The sequence below is a fragment of the Fukomys damarensis genome, unplaced genomic scaffold, assembly GCF_012274545.1.
Source record: "Fukomys damarensis isolate Sample0158 unplaced genomic scaffold, DMR_v1.0_HiC HiC_scaffold_2, whole genome shotgun sequence".
Lineage (NCBI taxonomy): Eukaryota > Metazoa > Chordata > Mammalia > Rodentia > Bathyergidae > Fukomys > Fukomys damarensis.
Window position 1 is genome coordinate 16,282,118 of NW_022900914.1, and position 14,434 is coordinate 16,296,551.

A 14,434-nucleotide genomic window follows, 5' to 3' on the forward strand; every position below is an offset into this window, starting at 1 on the left:
CTGAAGATCGAACTCAGTACCTTGTACCTGTGAGGCAGGTGGCAGCACCACTGAGCTAAATCCCCAGCCCTCACCCTTTATATTTCTAGCAATGGAGTTGGTGATAGTGTCGTATTTTGGAATACACCTGTTTACAAAAATAAAATGTGCTTTTACTACATCAGCTGATTCACTACAGAAAAATAGTACTTGATTTCAGAGTGTCTTAACTCTACCAGAGAATACATAAAACACTCCTGGTTTAAGAGCAAAGATCTATACACAGGAGAAAATTAAATAAAATAACTTCTTTGCACAAGTTTCTTGTAGAAATTAGAATTGAGAAGCTTTTTTCCTGAAACAGTATTCATTTGAGAAAGTTTGAAAGTGGAGTGAAAATGATTGACAGGATACTTCCTTCAAGATAAGTGACCTCCACCTACATATCTGTGCCATTCACAGGGAAAGACCTGAATAAACGCCTGCTGAAGATGTGTCTAAACACATTCGTTGTATACAATGCTTCTATTAAACGAGAGGTGCCAGTGTTTTACATTGTAATTTAGCGTTCAGTCAGTCAGACATCTGCTATTCATTTATTTATTCATTCAGTGCCTAAAACACTATGGCAGACCCTGGCCTTAGTTTTGGGAGATGGAGCAGTGAATTCAGTTGACAGTTTCCATTTCCTCACTGTCCCTAGCAGACCAGTGAGGATGGAGAGAGTGGAGGAAAAGGGAGCAAATAGATATACCCAGGAGATCATCCAAGTAGTGCTAAGTACATAAAACAGGCAAATGGGATCATTTGAACTAAAGGAGAAGAAAGACCTATTTTAGACTTTTCTCAGGAGAAAAGGTTGAGTGGTTGGCTTCTGAAATAAGTGAAGTGGGCCATTCAAATTCTTGAAGAAAGAAATTTGCAGACAGACAGAGGAGTTAGAGCAAAGGCACAGAAGTAGGGATGATTTTAGTTATTATCAAAGAACAAAAAATCCAATATGGCTGATGAAGAATGGTAAGTATTTTTATTTTATCTGGTTGCAATGGGAAGACAGCTAAGGAGATTTTAAAATCAAGCTTATTGAAGAATAATTTGCACACAAAAAGCAACAAGTTGAAGGATGCAGTTCACTGAGTTTCATCGACTGTACATAGTCATGTAAGCACCACCTAACCACCTCAACTGAGATTAGAATGTTCCCATTACTCCAAAAAGCTGCCTCCTGTCCTTTTGTAGGCAACGCCCTCTCCCCACTCAAGCTATTAGAAATCATTATGACTCATATTCTAAATGGAATCATAAAGATCATCAAATATTTGAATCACGTGGTATACAGTTTACGGTCTTCTGACTCCTTTCACTTAACATAAGGCTTCTGAGATTCTCTCTCATCTTGTTATATGTTGATCCTGGAATTCTATAGCATATCTGATAAACAAGGTTGACTCTGAAATTCGATACCCAAGACTCGGCAAAAGACAATTGTTGTAGCCATGTGGAAGGAAGAAAATCTTGTTGATAGAAGCATAATTTATACAAATTGGGAATTGAACATGTAAGCTATTCAAGAAAAGTTTAGAAACTTGGAGACAATTTTTGAAATCTTGGATTTTTTTATTTATTTTATCTCAAAAAAAACTTTACACTTAAGAAAAAACAACATACTGTGATATTAATGCTAACCATGGTGGAGAAGTACTGAATTTTGCTTATGTTTAAGGAGACAGATTTACACACACAAATCAGCCATTTTAAAGGTGCAGTTAATAATTTATGATGTGTTTGAAGACACAACCAATTAGCTGTTAGTAGTTGACATATTTATGTTTTTCATTAGTTTCCTAAGTTCTTTTCCACTGCTTCTACAATGAAAATGTTACCTTTCAAAGGTGATGAACTTTAATTATCAACTGGCCGATTTTATATATTGTAAAGAAAATGTAGCTGTTGGTGTTGAAAAACTAGAAAACCTATGTGTGCCACCTAGGGTTTTCCAGTCAAGCAAAACCAATAGGATACGTGCAAAGAGATGTAGTATAAGGAATTGGCCCCACAGCCATGAAGGCTGGCACATCCCATAATCTGCAACATGAGTCAGCAAGCTGGGGACTCAGGAGGGCTGACAGTGTAGTTCCAGCCTGAGTCTGACAGCAGGAAAAAGGTTGACACTCCTGCTTCAAGTAGTCAGACAGGAACAGTTCTCTCTTATTTGTGCAAAGTTCACCCTGCTTTCCGTCAGGCGTTCAGCTGACTAGAAGAGGCCCACTCACGTTAGTGAGGACAATAAGTTGTATTAGTCTACCAATGTAAAAGTTAATCTTATCCAAAAATGCCTGCAAAGAAACACCAAAAATAATGTTTGACTGTAGATGGCACATTAAATTAACCATTAGTCCATGCAGTGGTAAGCTTCACTAGAGAGCTTAGCGCCAAAATTCTTTTTCCATTAAAAATGTGCTGAGTAGAATTTTTGTTTCTATATTCTATTATTGTTATCATTTTCAATGCTGTGTTTTGTGTACTTGGGATGCTCTGCCACTGATCTGCATCCTCAGCCTTTTTCATTTATTCTTTTAAGACAAGATGCCTCACTAAATTGTCCAGGAAGGGCTTAAACTTGTAGTCTTGTGCTATTTTATAACTTTTGCTGAGCATTTCTATGAGTTGAACACAGAACAGTCATCAGGCATCAACTCTGAATTCCACAAAGTTTTGTGCAATTGACTTATTTAATCCAAACCTCAGTGGTATGTTTCCCCCAGAGCATTTCAGGAAGATGAATGAAAAACGAGCATAAAATGCCACACAAATGAAACCATGCATCATAAAATTATTTCTTCCACCAAATAAGCTTAAATTTTTGTTCCCAGGCCTGCACAGAGAAGGGTAAAAGAATTGAAGCAGAGATGTTTTGTGTATATTATAAATCTAACTGACAAGCTTTAAAAACATAAATTCATTATTGTCATTAATAAATGTTAAGTACACCAGAAGCCCCACTAACCATCTGTAGTTTAATTGCTAATTGTTCAGTAAGCAAACTTTCACTCTGAGTGGTATACTCAAGCAACTCAGGGGTCTCCTCTAATCACCTGGTTGGTTAACATTGATGAGGGCTAGTTGAAAATATTTATAGATTATGTCAACAAAATAAATCTCATGACTCTCTAATGCAGCACAAAAGAAAAGAAAGGAAGCAATGCATAAACAATAATAAAAACTGAAAATAATATACTTCTTATAAAATATTAATTCAAAATAAATCATATAGATCTAAATACAAAATGATAAAACTCCTAGATTAATAATATAGGCAAGACCTGCCTGTCTGCGATCACCCGGCGGCATGGTACTGGCAAAGAAATAGGCCTGAGGATCAATGGAACAGACTGGAAGACACAAAAACAAATGCAGATGTACTCAGCTACCTCATCTTCGACAAAGGAGCTCACCATCCTCAGTGGAGGAAAGATAGCCTCTTTAATAAATGGTGTTGGAAAAACTGGATATCAACCTGTCACAGATTAAAATTAGACCCTTATCTTTCGCCATGCACTAAATTAAAATCCAAATGGATTAAAGATCTAAATATTAAAACAGAAACATTAAACTTGCTGGAAAGTAAGTTAGGTAGAACTCTGGAAGACATTGGTATAGGAAAAGACTTTATGAACAAATCCTCAGTAGCACGGGAACTAGCAGAAAGAATCAACAACTGGGATCTCATCTTACTAAAAAGCTTCTGTACTTCAAAAGAAACCATTAGCAGAACTAAGAGACAATCTACAATGTGGGAAAAAATTTTTACCAGCTGTACCTCAGACAAAGGACTATTATCAAGGATATATAAAGAACTCAAAACAATCAGTCCCCCCAAATATAAAGACCCGATCCAAAAATGGGCATCCGAAATGAACAGACATTTCTCATACAAAGAAGTGAAAGCAGCAAGAAAATATATGAAAAAATGTTCCACATCACTGGTCATTCGAGAGATGCAGATGAAAACAACACTGAGATTCCACCTCACCCCACAAAGAATGGCTGCTATCAAGAAATCACACAATAACAAATGTTGGCGGGGTTGTGGGGAGAAAGGAACCCTCCTCCATTGTTGGTGGGAGTGCAGACTAGTGCAACCACTATGGAAATCAATATGGAGATACCTCAAAGAGCTTGGACTGGAGGTTCCATTTGACCCAGCCATCCCTCTGTTGGGTATCTTTCCAAGAGAACTAAAAGAATCATATCACAGAGAAGTATGTGCACCCATGTTTATAGCGGCACAGTTTGTAATAGCTAAATCTTGGAAACAACCTATTTGCCCATCCGTTGGAAACTGGATAAAGAAGTTGTGGTTTTTCTATAAAATGGAATATTACTCAGCCATAAAGAGCGAGAGAATAGATTCATTCATAGGAAAATGGATACATATTGAAGATATACTCCTAAGTGAAATAAATAAGTCCCACATGTGTAAATACCAAATAGTTTCCCTGGTGTGAATATTCTGCAACAATGCATAAGATTCTAATAAGATTACTGACATTTAGAAATGGGAGGAAAGGAGCTAAAGGTGTAGGGAAGGTGTGATACGTAGGGGAAGAACAAAAAGGGAAAAGAAAAAAATGTGAGAGAATGAAAAGATGAAAATAAAGTGTTTGTAGATGGGGAGGGGAGGAGGGGGTGAAGGGAGGGCAGAGGTAAGGGGAAAAAAATGAGAATCAAGACTTGCCATGTAAAGGTACATGATCCCAACAATGAATGTAACTGTACTGTATCCCTAAATGTACCAATAAACTCAATAAAAAAAAATAATAATAATAATATAGGCAAAAACCTAAACAAAATTGGGTATAGTGATGTCCTTCTAGATGCATCAAAGTCACAATCCATGAAAGAAATGATTGCTACGTTAACTTAGAAGCTTCTGTTCTACAAAAGACATTGTCAAGAGAAGGAAAAGATAAGACATAGACTCAGAAAAAATATTTGCAAAAGAATATGTATCTGATAAAGATTCTGGTCCAAAATATACAAAGTACTCTTAAAGCTCAGCGGTAATAAAACAAACAACCCAATTAAAAAGGGGTAATAGATGTGAACCCTCTACTCACTGGAAGAGAAATACCGATGGAAAATAAGTGTATGAAAAGTTCTCCAAAGCATGTCATCAAGAAGATGCAACTTAAGTCAACAGTGAGATAGCGTCACACATCTGTGGCATAATCTAAATTGATACTGAAGATATAGAGCAACAGGAGCTCTCATGCATTACTTCTGGGAATGTAAAATGGTACTGCCACTTTAGAAGATAGTTTGGTGGTTCTTTCCAAAACTAAACATTTACTTACTATGCGATTCAGCAATTGTGTCCACTGCACACCCCCAAAGTTGCTGAAGATATCTGTCCATTCAAAAACCAGTTCACAAATATTTATAGTATATTTACTTATAATTGCCAGAACTTGTAAGCAACCAAAATCTCCATCAGAAGGTAAATGAATAAACTGTCGTGTATCAAGAAAATAGGTCAGTAATCCACACTAGAAAGAAATGAGCTACAAAGCCATGAAAAAACATGGAGGAACTTTAAATGCCTATTACTAAGTGAAAGAAGCCAATCTGAAAAGTCTACATGTCATATGATTCCAACTCTTGAAGATGACATTCTGAAAAAAGGCAAAGCTATGGAAACAGTGAAAATATCAATGACTTCTAGGAGTTGAGGATAGGGAGGAGATAATAGGTAAAGTATGGAGGATTTTTAAGGCAATGAAAATATATTCATGATATCAAAATGATGGATATGATTCCATTGCATTTGTCAAAGCCATACAAGAAGAGTAAACCCTAATGTAAACTATGGGTTCTAAGTAAAGATGATGGTTCAATGTAGTCTCACTGGCTGTGATGAATGTACTTCTGAGATGGGTGTTGATAACAGCAGGAGGCTGTGCATTCATGGGGGACATTGCATGTGCATTTGTAGATGGGAAATCTCTGCATGGTACAATATTCTCAATTTTGCTGTGCATCTAAAACTGCTCAAAAATAGTCTTCAAATTGAAAATAATACCCTCTTTATAGGAGAATGGTATTTTATTCTTTACAAAGTACAATTTTGTGAAAGTGAGGAAATTTGTGACATGAGTAAAGTTTGACTTTCTTAGCCTCTTATTCTTATCACATCCCTACTCTGAAGACTAGGTCCTTATTTCCACAAACTCCCCAAACAGGTCTGTAACCAACAGCCTGTGCTTATTAGGATGGATTGTGTTTTGCTACAATAACCACAGACATCTCAGTTGCTAACACATGCAGAAGGCTCCAGTATGTCCAAGCAAAATCTAGGGCTGCAAGTCTCCAGCAGTGGCCCAGTATTCTGACTTCTTCCACCTCCTTCTCAACAAATTTATATGCTAACTACAACAGGGGAAGGGAACATTAGAGGATCCTGCAGCACAAATGAAATACTTCAACACAGAAGTGATAGTCTCCTTTTATTCAAAGGCCAGAACTCTCTGCAAGGGAAGTAAGGAAGTTTAATTCTCTCATATGCCTGGAAAGAAGAGGACCAGAAATGAGTGAGAACTCAAGTGTCTAAATACTGGCCCTAAATGAACAATGCTATGGATCTCAACCTTTCCAACCCTCCAAAGTTTACCCTGAATTGTGATGTTTAAAAAAATCTCCCCAAAACTTTATCATTCTCACACTTCAGTCCCTCCATGTTATACGTGACCAAGTACAGAGAAAGGTCTTGTTCTCTGTCCCACAACTTACCAGACAAGACTTCTTTTATCACTTCTAGGATTTTTTTCTATCGTGTTATAACTCTTCCATCCTAAGTTGAACTCTTTCCTCCTCAGCTCCAGGTTCATATATCAAATACCCACATAACACCACCATTAGTATGTCTAATAGGGATCTCGAACCAGCATGTTCCAAGACAAACTCCTTAAATTTATGCAAAAATCTGCTCCACCTCATTTTTCCAACAGATAAGGCCAACACCCTGGCATCATCCTTAACATTGTCTTTCCATCTCCCATCCATCAGAAAATTCTTTTGACTCCCACATCAAAGTATGTCCATGGCTGAAATAAATCGATGGAGTCACTACCGAGTGCAATGCCAAAGCCTGCCTACTTGGAGAACCTTACCTTTCCAACTGTCTTTCAGGATGGCCCTGAAATGGGGCAATAGGGCAGCAGCAGTCAATGTCTACGTGCCTAGTGAACTCATCCATGAACCCAAACTGAGGTTTTCCTCCTCTGTCAGTTGGTTGTAAAGAAAAAACTACTCGTGAGACTTCGGTGTGAGCTGAGGGATAGATATTAGTACAACTGTGATGGGTGACAGAGGGATTGGCCTCTGTTCATGAATCTTACCCATACCCTCTATACCTGTTCAAGGTTCCTCCCAAATGTGCTAGTTCTGTGTCACAATTACTGAGAGGTCCAACTTGATGAGTCTGACAGTATCCAGCCTATGGCAGGCAGTTCCAACCATTACTGAATGTAGCCATCATCTTTCACCTCACCTGGCGTACGATTGGAGCAGTAACCACACATGCAGAATATGCTGCCTCCAAACCTGAGGAGGCTACCATGTCTGATGCTACTTTCTTAATGATATGGTGGTCCCTGGGTGTTCTGTATCTATCTTCCTCTCTCTACACACAAGTATCTTACTAGAGTTCTCAGCGTTTGCTACCGGTAGCTCCTCTGATGGTTCATTTTAATGTGTCGACTTGACCAGGTGAGAGTGCCCAGATATTTGGTTATAAATTATTCTACGCATGTCACTGTGGGTATATCTTGGTGAGATTAACTTTTAAATAGGTAAATGAAGTAAAGCAGATGGCCCTACTCAAAATGAGTGGGTCTGATTCAGTTCCTTGAAGGACTGAATTTGACAGAGAGGCTGAGTAAGGGAGGACTCGCTCTCTCTCCTCTTTGACCTTTTTCTGCCTTTGGACTTAGACTCAAACTGGAACTAGACCACTGACTTTCCTGGGTCCTCAGTCTGATACAGACTGTGTGGTTTTCAGCCCCCATAACTACCCGAGTCAATCAACCCATCAATTCTGTTTCTCTAGAGAATCCTCATTAATATAAGAATCTTTTCTCACCCTGAAAGTATCTTGCACCCCAGGAAACACACTTTAAATAGTGGAGTGGGAGCAGGCAAGTCAAAAGAGAAATCAAGGAAAAACCAAAAACGGTTTTTCCTGTTTTTTGCAAGGATCCTACGTTTTTATTTGCACTAACCCTGCCACTGGGCTACTCGGTTCCTTAGCAGCTCCTCTTACCATTAGTTCAGGCTGAAAATGAAGCAGCTACTGAGTTTCTCAGCTGCTGATACCCACCTCAAGCAGATATCCCTCGTCATCTGGCCTCCCAAGAAATGTAGTTGGATAGTGAGTCTGCTTCGCTTTCACATTAAAAGGATCTTAGCACATGCATTTCTCTGTGCCCATTGTTCCTGTCCTCTATGGTCTATCCCGGCTCTTTTGTCATTCCCTACTTCATTTCATGTGAACCATCACCTTCCCTGAGATTCTAAAGATCTACCTAGCAGTGCGTTAGAAGTCATCCTGGATCCCTTTCTTCTTTGTCCAGCTTCATATTCTAACCCCCTCCCCGGTGACTCACCTCTCTCAAGAACCTCCCACAGCCATATTCCCCACTGAGAGGGCAAACCTGGTCCTGCTACCCCTTTGCTAGTTCTGATACTTTCTCAGGTGGGTCTTGCTGAGATACAGCACTGGTGATTGATCCAGTGACCAGGAGGAAAGTAAGGAAAGATCCTCACAGAGCCACCGTTTTCTCCTAAAGCATTTATTTTATTCGGTGTTTCCGGACTGTCCTCAACTAAAGAGATGGGGGATTTGGTTTTCCAACAAAGGGGAAGATTCAGAAGGTTCCAGGAACAGTCAAAGTGTTCTCATGCTTCTGGACAGATGCATCCTCTAGATCCTGAGGTACACACTTCTCCTAGCAGGCCTCGACTTTGATTTACTCTAAAAGAGTTAAACCTGGTAGAATGCCTTCAGACATCACCACAATAATTATTATACGTACTGTCAGAGGACTAGCCAGCTGATGGCTCTAACTACATGATTTTATGCACAAAATTAACTTCATCATTTGTTGCTGTCTCTGCTGATAACACCTGTACCCTGGCAAGCTCAAAACCCAAACATCTTTAATGATTACTTTCTTTAGCCATCAATAAAGTTTATCTCCCAGCTTTGCACCTCCATGACTTGCGTCAGTAATTTCTCACTTCTTACTTTGCGATTTCTCATAATCACTGCTACTTCCATCCCTCTGCATATTCCCTATCATGCTTTACCTGGTCTTACTCCCTCTACTAGCCCTTCACATCCATCTTCTACCTGACTGTCAGATTAGCCTTTTTGCAGCCCACCTATGTCACAGAATGAGGCTTTTCAAAAATCTCTCAATGGCAAAACGTCAAGTATGCTCCCTTTAGAGAACCACACAATGTCCTCCATAGCCCAAATCTCAGCTAGAATTACATATCCTGTCCTTTTTATATATACAATTCCTTCTCTTTGTGCCTCCCCTCACTCTTCCCAAATTTTGTCATCTGTCTCCCTATCTTCCCCTAGTCCTTTCCTGCTACTGTGTCTCTGCTTCCTCTGCTAGCTGCATACAGGAAATCCACTCCCTCCTATCCTCCAAGACACAGCCTGGTGAAGACCAGAGCTACTCGGTTAAATGGCCAGGCTCTAGAGGCAAACTACAAGCTACCCGCTGGCAAGTCATTTAACCTCTCCTCTGTTCCAGGGTTTTCCTCCATGGAGAAACTGAAGGAATACAGGGGTGCTGAACCATAGCATCTACCTCGCAGAGTTCTTGCTTAGGACAATGCAAGCCGGGAAATTGCTTCGCAATTAATAGAGGTTGGCTATTCACATTAACTATCTCCCTTCGATCTCTCTAGGGGAAATAATCTCATGCGATGATTTTCTTCTGTCTTTTTCTAGTGACCTATATTTCTTCCTAAAATGGGATATTTGTGTTTACAGGCAGCCTATTTCTCCTATAAAGTATCTTTAGTTCTTCATTGTATATCCCACCGCCATAGATTTCAGTCAGTATTACATCGCGTGAATGAAATGGTGATCGTCAGATTAAACTCAACTGGAATAACAAAGGTGGGTTCTCTCTTCAGTTTTGTGTTTTGTTTTCTGTTAGAAGTTATCTTCACTGCCAGGCCTGGAGAAAATGTTAGCAAAGTAGGAGTGTGTCTGCCTGGCCCATCCTTACTGAGACGCTCTTCGCACTGATTATCCATTTGCGCAATACAGCAGTGACAGCGAACCATGAAGTGTAGTCATCAGCCTTCAAGCAAGCCACTTCTCAGCCAAGATCCCCAGAGGAGAAGCTCCTGCACTTGCCTCTCATGGGTCGCGTCGCAATCACGGCATTTTATTCTGCCTCACGTTACACCCACGCATGTGCAGGTCTAATTGTGCTCACTCTTTTGCCATTTAACTGAAGCTCCCAAGGTTATCAGCAGCTGCTCATTTATTTTTGTAGCCCCTATCGTGCCTCACACCGTGCTACAAGTAGTGTGGTTCAATAATATATATTTGAAACATAGGGAAATGCATCTGGATTTGTGCTGAGGCTCAACTGTTGAAATCGAGTGAGAGTGCAGGAAGTACGACATTACAGAGAAAGGGAGCCAAATATAAAAGCCGTGCTGGGCTATGTACGGAATAATCCAGCACTCGCAAGGGAAAGCTTAGGACTTTGGAGTTGAAATGAATTAGCTTCAGGTATGTATTTACCATTACCTAGATGTTTAATTTAAACTTCTTGTTTAAGTTGTGTTTCAGAATCTTTCATTGCATATGAAAGTGATATCGATCCTGCAGCCTCAGAACTGCAGCATACATAGTCTATGTTTGAGGGTGGTAGGTCTATATAACATAGCTTGATATATGCTATTATGTAAAAAGGTAAACAAAGCGACCCACTTCCCCTTTCAGAAACAGCCAAAAGAGATAACATCAGCAATCAATTGAACAGAAAGAGACAAAAGTCTTTAACAGAAGACACAATAATATGCCTTTATGAATGTGAGGAAAGCCTACACTTGTGTATTGGATATGATTCACTGTTTCTCAGCCTTCTTCTAACTTGTACAAAAACATTTAAGACATAAAATAAGAATCAATTTCAGAAAAACAATTTACAGGGCAATTGAGCCAACAAATGTGTATTTCACTACCACAAAAGTGATTCACAAGATGATTCGTGACTTATATAGAATCCTTCATGGCAGCAAGAACCATCAGAGTGAGGTCTTCATCTATGGCTACCAATGAGAAGACAAGGGTTGGAAATGCCCTTTCCAATTGATATCAAAGCTGTTAAAGATGTTCTGACATTCCTTGAGCTCATCCCCTTTATTCCATCTATCCCTACTTGTTAATTCTTAGACTTCTCTGGCCATGGAAATTGGAGGCTACAAAGAAACAATCACAGCCAGGAAATCACAGGCATCCAACCACCCACATTACCCTGACACCAGCTCATCTACTCTCACCAACTCTGCACCATTTCTGCACTCCTCCCCCACCAAGCCATGACTGCTCCAGCAGAGACTGTGACATCCCTGCAGGTACACTCAGTGTGATGACATACCCAGCACACTGAAAGGCGCACTTCCAGGAGCGTTTACAAAGGGAAGGATTGTTTCCTAGAAGATTTCGACCAAGGCTTGGAGAAACACTAGACAAAATAATGATTTGAAGAAATGCATGATGCAAATAAATTAAAAACAATAAGGATAGCCAACGCTTGAAGAATCAATATAGTGCAAATGGCCATACTTCCAAAACTGCTATACAGATTCAGTGCAATCCCTATTGAAATCCAAACAGTATATTTCATAGAACTGGAGAAAACAATCCAAAAATTCATTTGGAATCAGAAGAGACCTAGAATAGCAAAAGCAATGCTAGGCAACAGAGACATGGCAGGGGATATCACAATCCCCAATTTGAAACTATATTATAAAGCCACTGTGATTAAAAAAAACAGCATGGTACTGGCAATGAAACAGACCTGAAGATCAGTGGGATAGATTAGAAGATGCAGAAACATCTCCTGACATACTCAACTACCTCATCTTTGACAAAGGAGCCAAACACCCTCTCTGGAGAAAAGATAGCCTCTTCAATAAATGGAGTTGGAAAAACTGGATTTCAATTGTCAAAGATTAAAACTAGACCTGTATCTTTCACAATGTACTAAACTAAAATCCAAGTGGATTAAATATATAAATATTAAAACAGAAACACTAAACTTGCTGGAAGAGGTTAGGTAGAACTCTTGAAGATATCAACATAGGAAAAGACAATGAACAAATACTCAGTAGCACAGTAACTAGGGCAAAGAATCAACAATTGGGATCTCATCTTTTTAAAAAAGCTTCTGCACTGCCAGAGAAATCACAAGCAGAGCTAAGAAACAACACACAATGTGGGAAAAAAATTTTACCAGCTGTTCCTCAGATAAAGGTCTACTATCTAGAATATGTGAAGAACTCAAAAAAATCAGACCTCCCAAATATAAAGACCCAATTCAAAAATGGGCATCTGAAATGAACAGACATTTCTCTGACAAAGAAGTAAAAGAAGCAAATAATCATATGAAAAGAATGTTCAACATCACTGGTCATTCAAGAGATACAGATGAAAACAACACTGAGATTCCACCTCACCCCAGAAAGAATGGCTACTATCAAGAAACCAACCAATAACAACTGCTGTTGGTGTTGTGGGGAGAAAGGAGCCCTTCTTGATTGTTGATGTGAGTGCAGATTGGTGCAAACACTGTAGAAATCAAACAACTAGGTTTAGAAGCTCAATTTGACCCAGCTATTCCTCTCCTGGGTATCTTCCCAAAAGAATGAAAAGAATCATACCACAGTGATAAATGTTCATCCATGTTTATAGCAGCACAGTTTGTAATAGCTAAAACGTGGAAACAGCCCAATTGCCCATCAACTGGAGACTGGATAAAGATGTGTTTTTTTATATATATAAAATGGAGTACTATTCAGCCATAAAGAACAAGAAACTAGAGAGGTTTATAGCTAAGTGGATGCACATTAAGGCCATACCCTTAAGTGAAATTAATGTTACACATGTGTAAATACCGAATAGTTTCTCTGGTGTGAAAAAGTAAAAGTGTAAATAAGGATTAAAATGTATAATTGATATTGCGTAATAGGAAGAAAAGTCTGAAAGAATAGAGGAAGTGGGAGGGATAAGGGAAAGGTCAAAAGGGAAAGAAAAAAATTTGTGAAAAGGAAAAACATGGAAATAATGTCTTTGTAAACAGGGAAGGGTGGAGGAGTTCAGGGGAGGGCTGGGGAATGGGGAAAAACAAGAACCTGATAAGCCATGTATAGGTACAAGATCCCAGTGATGAATGTAACTGTACTGTATACCTAATATGTACCGATAAATTGAACAAAAATAAAATATAGGGCCGGGGATTTAGCTCAGCGGTTCGGTGGCCTGCCTTGCAAGCACAAGGACCCGAGTTCAATCCCCAGTACCAAAAAAAAAAAAGATAAAATATAATAAAATAAAAATAAAAAGAGGTGACTAAGCAGGCCACAACTCATGGTAGGGAGAATCATGGTACATTTATAAGAGTATAACTTGAAGCCGCATGATTTGGTCAGTCCCTCTGCACAAATGTTCACCATACGCTGCTCGCAGTCCTAAGATGTATGTCTGGTTGTCCCTTCTATTTCAAACTTTCTTGTCTCAGGCCTTTCCCAATCATAGTTTTTGTCCTCATTTTAGCAAAAGCCAGATCTGGCAAATGTAGAGGCTGCAAAGATCAGGTCCTCGTAAAACTCAGCTGGTCCCTAAATTTTGTGGGTCCAGTATTTCACTGGCCAGGTCACCATTCTTTCTTGGCGACATAGACACATTAGCTTTCCTTCCTCATTGCCACACCCAGAGAAGGTGACCAACTCCAAAGCACCATTTAACCCCAGGGCCAAGTCCAAAACAACTATAACAAAGGCAGTTTAATCAATCAAAACAAATGATAAATATTGCATTGTATTATTGTGTGTACATTTATTATATCAAATGCCATTATTATCGTTGTATTATTGTATGTTGGAATGACCTGAAGACTTATTTAGCATTTGTAAGAAGAAAATTCTTCTCCTAAAGAATGCTGTATGAAAAAATAATTTTTATGTTGTAGAAAATGATAGAAACCAGATTTAGCCGGGCGTGGTGGTGCACGCCTGTAATCCCAGAACTCAGAAGGCTGAGGCAGGAGGATCGCTGTGAGTTCGAGACCAGCCTGGGCTCCATAGTGAGTTCCAGGTCAGTCTCAACTACACAGTGAGACCCTGTCTCAAAAAAGCAAAA